General features: G+C 35.5%; 1 protein-coding gene across 2 annotated transcripts in view; it reads right to left on the bottom strand.

The window, feature by feature from the left end:
- ctbp2 (C-terminal binding protein 2) overlaps positions 1-8,096 on the bottom strand; it is a 43,764-nt gene that overhangs the window by 18,568 nt on the left and 17,100 nt on the right. The gene's annotated exons all lie outside the window — the stretch shown is intronic.

The raw sequence follows: 8,096 nt of genomic DNA, 5'->3' as shown, positions 1-8,096 counted from the left end.
AGGAAGAAAACTCCAGCAGAACCAGGCTCAGTGAGTCTGTCACAGTCGGAGAAACAGGACTACACTGAAAAACAGGACGATCTCCAGCATCTATGAAGGTGTTGATGGCAGCAGCACAGCTGATATTTCTAAATCATTTTAAGTGGACATATTGCAGCTTTGCAAAAACCATGCCATTATGTATAATTATTCAGCCCACATATAAAGTTATGCTTGAAGGTTATTGCCAGTCAAATAAATCGAAAATGACCAAAATAATAATAATAAAAAATAATAACAAATGTAGAAATATCTGTAAAAAATCTATCTATCTATCTATCTATCTATCTATCTATCTATCTATCTATCTATCTATCTATCTATCTATCTATCTATCTATCTATCTTTTCTGTAATGTTCACTAGGACTTCTGCACCTGATGACAGGTACGTTGCTCAATAGCAAAGTACATTAATTTGTCTGGGAGAGTTTGTTTTTTGACTAATTTTTTCAACAAAAATTCAAAATCAATACTCTATTATAAATTCTAATTTAATATTATTAATATTTTAGGAATTTATAACCGTCTTTAATGGGAGCAAATGTAAACATATGCTGCATCTGTGAAGTGGGAGCCAACAGAGCTGTGCCGCTGGTTGTCATCCAGTGAAACACCAGGAGGCCTCAGCTCAGCTTCAGCTTTCCCCTGACTGGGGACACTGCTTTAGGTTACTATGAGCTAACATGACCATGACTTTTGAAAGCTGGACTGTGTGCCGTTAGAGCACATGAAGACCTGGCAAAGAAGAGGTGGTTTATTCTTACAGTGAATGTTTGTGTGAGCTTCGGCAGGAGGGCTGCATGGACTAACAGATAAGGTCTGGACTCTGGAAGGGCTTGGGTAAAGCATCTGTCAGCCCAGGATTTCTATAAAGAGGTCCTGATTCTTACACACATCCCTAAAAACATCAGCAAATTTTGAGTGAATATTTAAAACTAAAAGGCTCATTTTGATCATTATGTAGTAGCAGTTTTAGTGTTACCTCTTGAATGAGCACTTTCTGTGAATATATTTAATTAAATGTGCTCAATATTTGAGTTTTGGATATTCAATGTACAGATATTTTTTTTTTTTTTTCCTTTGCCAGTCCTACATACAGTCAGTCTCACTTGTCTGAAACTCTACCTCCACTTACACTCCTTAAATTAAACATGTTTAGACAGTTTATGGCTTAATTTCTGCTCTATGTTGCTTGGAAATTGCATAGCTCAGTTAACAATTAGACTCAATTAAAAAATTAGTTGACACTTATCTTTATTTTAATTAAATTAATCAATTAATTGTTTTAGCCCTTATCATGAAGTAACTTTTTATACAGTCCATGTTAATTGCTATGAACAGTTTAGAGATGCCAATTAACCACAGGATGTACCCCTCCTTTTTGCCCATTTCGATGTGTATTTATTATAAAAAGTATGGATGGATGTAAACATCTGGTTTCAAGCACTTCATAAAACCCTTAAAAAATAAAATCAAAAATAATATGCATTAATACTGATGATGTACATAAACATATATTTATACATCTATGCACATTAAATCAGACATGCATACAGCAGTACACACTGACAACCAGCTACTGTAAGCAAGACTTACATTCATATAATCATATATTCATTTATAGATACAGCTAGTCTAACATGTATAATGAAACATGGTGTGACCACAGTTACAGTGGTTAATTTATACTGTACTTCTTTCTAGGGCTGAAACAAATAATTGATTATTGAAATAATCATCAACTAATTTAGTAATCATTTAAACATTACCTGGAGTATAGAGACTCCAGAGCATGACAGAGCGACCTATTTAGCACAGTAATTATTTCAAAACTGTAAAAAACGTATAAATATTTTGCATTTAATGAAAAAAAATGCTCTAATCAGAACTACTTAGGTGGAAAAGTTTGAGTTTCACCTGTTTTAATTTCTTCTTTAAAGAATCTTTAAAAATCGACAGATTAATCGATTTGCAAAATAATCGTTAGTTGCAGCCATACACTTCATCAATACCCCCCATCTACTAGAGCCACATAACATTTCGTTATTGTAGACTGCACTGAAAAAAATAATGCAACCGTTTTTGGAATCTACTTAATCATATTTGGTCACTTTAACACAATTGTTTTACATCCTACTCTGCTAACATGTAAAACTGTGTAAAAGTAACTAAATATGATTATGGTATGGCCAAAAAAAATGTGCATATTTTTGGGGTATTTTATAGAAAATCACTTTCAATTATTGGGTATTAAAGTGTGCTTGAAACATTCCCAGCTGATGCAAAAGTTCCTGTAGCAGATAAACTCAATTTACTACGAAAAATACTGAAAAAAGATCAAAACATCAAAAGTATGTAAGGGTGAAATAAAGACAGGATAATACCTTCATTTTAACAGCATTAGACATGGTAACAAACACAATAAAATACTCACACGTCCCCCATAGATGGCATTGACAGAAACATTTAGCTGTTTTTGGTTCAGTTTTGAGCTACATATCTGTTCATTGATGTGTAAAGATGCGATAGATGATTAAAAAATAATAATCTGAACTGTCCCACCTACAGGGATCTGTAGAGTGAAACACTCGAGGCTTCTCAAGGTGACCCGGTCTGCTAGTTATGATGATGAAGCTGCACCCCTCCAAGTATCTGCTGTGTCCCTGTCAGCACCTAAATAACAGCTCTACATTCACCTCCAGCCAAACTGAATTAGCTATCCTGTGATTAGTAGATTAGCTCTGAATTTCCATACTGCTTTTATTAGCACTGTGTCCTGGACGGGCCTTTCAGATACTAGTTCAAGGTTAAAACACTCCTTACACACACACACCATTATCACCCTGCTCTGAAAGCCTGAGGACCTTCCTTTTGAGCTGCAGGAGATAAAGGGGGAAGTTTGTCATCTAATTCTATGAATATTTCTTCAGGGTTCGACTGTAAGTTAAAATTTTTTTCATCTTTCAATTCATTTTGAAATACGATAAAATTAAGTCTAATTTGAATTCGTAGCTGATATAATAGGCAGTTTTAGGGGGCCAAAAATCTAAATGAACAAAAACTTGAAGAAAGATACAAAAAGAAAAAAAATTAGGGAGTGAGGAAGGAAAGGAAGATAGGAAGCAATATTCCCAAGTGAAAAAAAAAAGACAGACAGAAAGAAAGGATTTCAAAGAGGGAAAAATGGGACAGAAGAAAGAACAGATGGAGGGAAACAAAACAAAAGTCAATAAAATCAGAGAAATCTTATTTTCTTTCTCGATACTAATCCAGACCTAAAAAACGACTGAAATCAAATTAAAACACAACAAAATAAGCCTATCTATATTACATTTTCTAAATTTGTTTTGTAATTGTTGTTGGCATTATACACCTTGCCCCAGGGACAACAGTTGAAAACAAGCTCCATAGCTTACTGTATATTGAAACATTTACAGAAATGTTCATAAATGAGTACTGTCCCTGTCAAATAAACAAACAAATAAATAAATAAATAAAAATGTGTCACTGCATGAGTTTCTGCAAAAAGACAAAATCGATTTTGATCACAAGGAAAAAAACAATTCCATGTATATTCAGTTCAGTTCAATTCATTTTATTTATATAGCGCCAATTCACAACACATGTCATCTCAAGGCACTTTAGAGTTCACAAGATCATACAGTATGTGTGTGTTACTAGCATATGTGTGTGTTGCACTTGTGAGGACCATTTTTCACCATCACAATCATTACCAGTTGTTGTAAAGTGAGGACATTTTACTGGTCCTCACAAGCTATTTTGCTAATAGTTCGATTCAGGGTTAAGATGTCAATTAGGTTAGGGTGAGATATGGAGCCTAGGTGGAAGTCCAACTGAAGAAACTGATTGCTCTCTTACGTCTACCTGCGACACAGCCAATCAGCTTTGAAACCACACCTCCACGAAAGCCTATCGGCATCAAAGTTCATCTTAAAAGGCCTCCGATCCACTTGCATGCTTCTGTGCGCAGGCGGCGGATGCGCTGTGACTTAATTCAGATGTTTCAACCCACCTCAAGCCCCTCGACCACCATCATAGTTAAAGCTTCATCATAGTGTCATTCCTCCCGGACTCTTACTGCGTTCCCCGTCTCATCTCAACCGGTCCGGCATAAGACCGCCATGTTGAGTCTGGTTCTGCCAGAGGTTTCTTCCCAATGGGGAGGTTTTCCTCTCCAATGTTGCTTCATGCTTGCTCATATTTGACAGGTTCTCTCAACCTGTGTTATCCAACTGGACTTCCATCTTCCAGGTCCCTGAGTGAAGCTCTAGTATTAGCTCATGCAGTCCACTGGATCTCCCCATAAAGCTCAGCAGACCCTCTCACTAACCAGCAGTCTACAGACTGACCAACTTCATCTATCTCCACTCCACCACCAGTTTCAGGCCTGCTGGGAAACAGCCCTGTTCCTTGCCCCTATTCATGCATATCTATCAAGATTAAGAGCTATGTTTCCTGCTGAGGTCTGAGTAATTGTATCAATAAATTTCTCCTAATTGTCATTTCTCTTTGTGTGAGTTTTACAGATTGAAATGCATTGGTAATTGTTAGATTTAGTGTTAGTTTTAGAAATGGGGCATAGAAAGGGTTGAAAATGACTGAAAACAATGAAATTCAATGGGAGTCAACACTAGGTCCTCACTACATAAAGCAGAACAAGTGTGTGTTTGTGCGGTTCGTTGTAGAAGTTTGCAGCAATCATATCATCCTGCAAGCAGCACAAAAAGATGCAATTTGGCACAAACATTAAAAACAAACTTTTTCCATCTGGCAGAAAAATGTAATCTAACTCAGCTCTTTAAACTACTAAACATTTATCACTGCATAAAAAAGACGCAGAAAAGGCAAACCACAGAACAACCTCATTGAAGCTAGTTAAAATGAAACAACTATGGCAAGAGCAATGTTTCAAGAGATTTTAGGACGGCTGACTTAAAAATTAGGTTTAGGTATCATTCCTGTGAAGTTATGGTTAGTAAATACAAGACTGGACTATAGTGTAACAACAGACATTTAATCACTTGAAAAAGGACAAGTGATGATGATACTGTAATATGAAGCTTTATTTTGAAAGGTAAGATCAAGGTGGCCGCAGATTAACGTTACCAGACGAGCGTCATGAGGCGAGTGCTATGACATAAGAGGCTGATACCAAATCTGCTATTAATGGAGAGAGTTACAAACAGTCATCATGCAGTTACATATAATTAATGTCAGGCTTATAAAGTTTGATTTGAAACCTTATTTTGAGGGTGAAATTTGTATCTCAGTTAACCATATAAGGGAGTTTATGGGTTTGATTTGTTTGGGAAGCTCTCCAAAAACCAGCAATGATATAATTTGGAATCATTGCTAATTAGAAAAACAATACAAACCCCTCCCGCAAAGTCCTTCTGTTTCCCATTTTTAAGATATAGGCCTGGGGTTAATAACCTGTGGCTCTTATGCACTAAGAGACTCTTTGGACCCTCTATAATTGCTCCTAATAGTGGCTAAAAGTGATAAAGAACCAACTAAAGGTATTAAATATGCTATAATATGCCAGTGTTGGAAGCTTAAATTGGTTTTTAGCAGATTTTTTTAACCTAGCTTTACTATCTTTTCCAAAAACTTTCTAAGTTGAATTTTCCCTACAGATTTGCAAAGAAAAAATCTATATGTTTTCATTTTTTTTCTTGTTATTACTTTGGAAACTTTTTCCTTTTACATATTTTTTTCACAAATATGAACACCCTATAAAAGAAAACTAATGAATTTTATGTTTTTCCTCATTTCAAAACCTAATAGTACAAATAAATGGCAAAAGATTTCCTGTAGTAGATATATAACAATAAATAAGTTGTTTTTATTAAAAGCTCATGTAAAATTTGCATCTTTTATTTGATTGGAATCATGGAAAATGGCTCTTCAAAGTATCTATTTTAAGCAATTACTCAAAACCACTGGCAGCAAAACAGCTTTGAATGATGATGCTGCCACCACCATGCTTAACAGTTGTTTCAGTGTCAGATTTAAAAGCCTGTCCTCCACTCCTTCATATTTGCTTTTGAGTATTGTGTTCACATAGCTCAAACCAAGCACCGTCTGACCATGAAGCACTTCCTAGTTTTCAGAATCAACCCTACATTCTGGCACACAACAAAAACATACATAAGAGATTTGTTAAAATAAGTGTATTTATCCTTAATTTGAGTAGTTAAATAAAATAATCGGTTAATGGAACAAGCAATTTCCCTCTCATTAAACAATAATTAAATATACTGCTCTTCAAATAAGACAAAGCATATTTTTTATTTAACCCTTTAAAGCCCCGACCAAGAAATAACTTTCATGAGATTCTATTTTTTTGTATCAGAATTGGCAGTGGACTTTCTGGAAAATGAAAAAAACAAACAAAAACATTTTGCATTAATTACATTTGGATCCTTAATTTGCATCATTTGTCATTCAGTAGGAATTCCTGTATAATCTTTTGTGGACGTTCTGTTCATTTTTTGCGTCTGTTTATGTAAGTCTGGATTTTCAGATAAAGAAATATCAAACTGATGATGGAGATATGATACACTTGAATTAGAAAATAGTCTCACTTACCTGCTTAGTTAAAAAAAAATTCACTTATTTCAACATAAAAAAATGACATTAGATTTCAATTTTATGTTGACAGTACAGCCTTAAACATAGAAGAAGGATACTTAGGATTATTTCACAGAATTTGGTGAAACAGTGACACAAGTCAATGTGTCTAATCTCTGAGTCTGTTTACAAATGGATCTAAAATACTTTGAACATTTGAGGAGTAATTTTGATTGACGGTAAGTTTCATAGGCCTTCAGATTGTGTTGATAAATCCAAAGTTTTCAGAAAAATCCTTACAATACCGGGAGAGAAAAACATAAAAAAAGTTTATATTATATAATATAAAAAATTTTTTTATTATATGATATAAATAAGAGATTCATTATATTGCTGAGATCAACACTAATAGTGTCTGAGAGGGGTGAGCTGTGTGATAAGCTATTATTGACTGTATGCCATGTGGGCTGCGATCCAAGCTTTACAAGCAGTATAGGAGGATGTAATGACTGAAACAAAGACAGGGGATCATTGACCTTGGCAGATGAGCACAGGTGCTTCATTTCACTGAAGTACTGTAATTTTTTTTTCTTTTGCTTAGTCATTGCTTGAGTTCCCTCATTCCTGCATTACCTGAAAAGTAAAAGATCTGACAGGAGAGCTGGTATGACTTTTTCTCTTTTTATTTTGACCACCTTTGGCCAGTGTTCTTCTTAACTTGTAACTGCATTGTTGGCCTGTAGGCGTGAAACTGCCTCGACAGTATGCAAAAAAACAAAAACAAAAACAAAAAAAAAGCAAATAGTTATCAATCCCACATCTCTGCATACAGGCAGTGCAGGGGAGATATTGGACATTTTCCATCTATAACGCCCCTCTGGGTATCCAGACTGCAGGTTATTACTGCGAACTGCTGAATATGCTGCTGAGGTGAACATTACAATCATGTTTTTCCTGATAAGGTAGTGTTAAAAACAAACAAAAAGCAAGCTGCTGTCCCCCTCGCCTCCTCTCTGCCCGAGGTCTTTGATTGAATTGATCTTTATGCAAATGCCTCACTTTTAATATGTCCTATTTTCATAAAGACAGCGAGAGGGAGAAGGAAAAAAAAAAGCAGCGTCTCGCTCTCCATCTTCAGATGGAGAGATCGCTTCTGGGTGATACTCATCTCTGCAGACGTATATTGTTTTGCAGGCGGAGTGCTGCATAAAAGACAATAAAAAACCTCGACAAGCCAATGTAATTACACTGCATCCCCATCATACAAGACTCCATATTAGAACAATGGCACTAATATAGGCATCACTCCCAATGCCCCAAAGTGACATTAAATCATAATGAAGCCACTATGTTTTTAACTGGCGAGTGTGCATGAGGCCAATAACACGATTCACATATCAGCTCTGCTATAGAGGTGATGGAGAGATTTCGCCATCAGCTCTCTGCTCTTGTTTTTGTTTGT

The sequence above is a fragment of the Cyprinodon variegatus genome, unplaced genomic scaffold, assembly GCF_000732505.1.
Source record: "Cyprinodon variegatus isolate N-32 unplaced genomic scaffold, C_variegatus-1.0 Scaffold286, whole genome shotgun sequence".
NCBI lineage: Eukaryota > Metazoa > Chordata > Actinopteri > Cyprinodontiformes > Cyprinodontidae > Cyprinodon > Cyprinodon variegatus.
The sequence above is the reverse complement of the archived record's forward strand: the minus strand, read 5'-3'. Positions and strand labels throughout refer to the sequence as shown.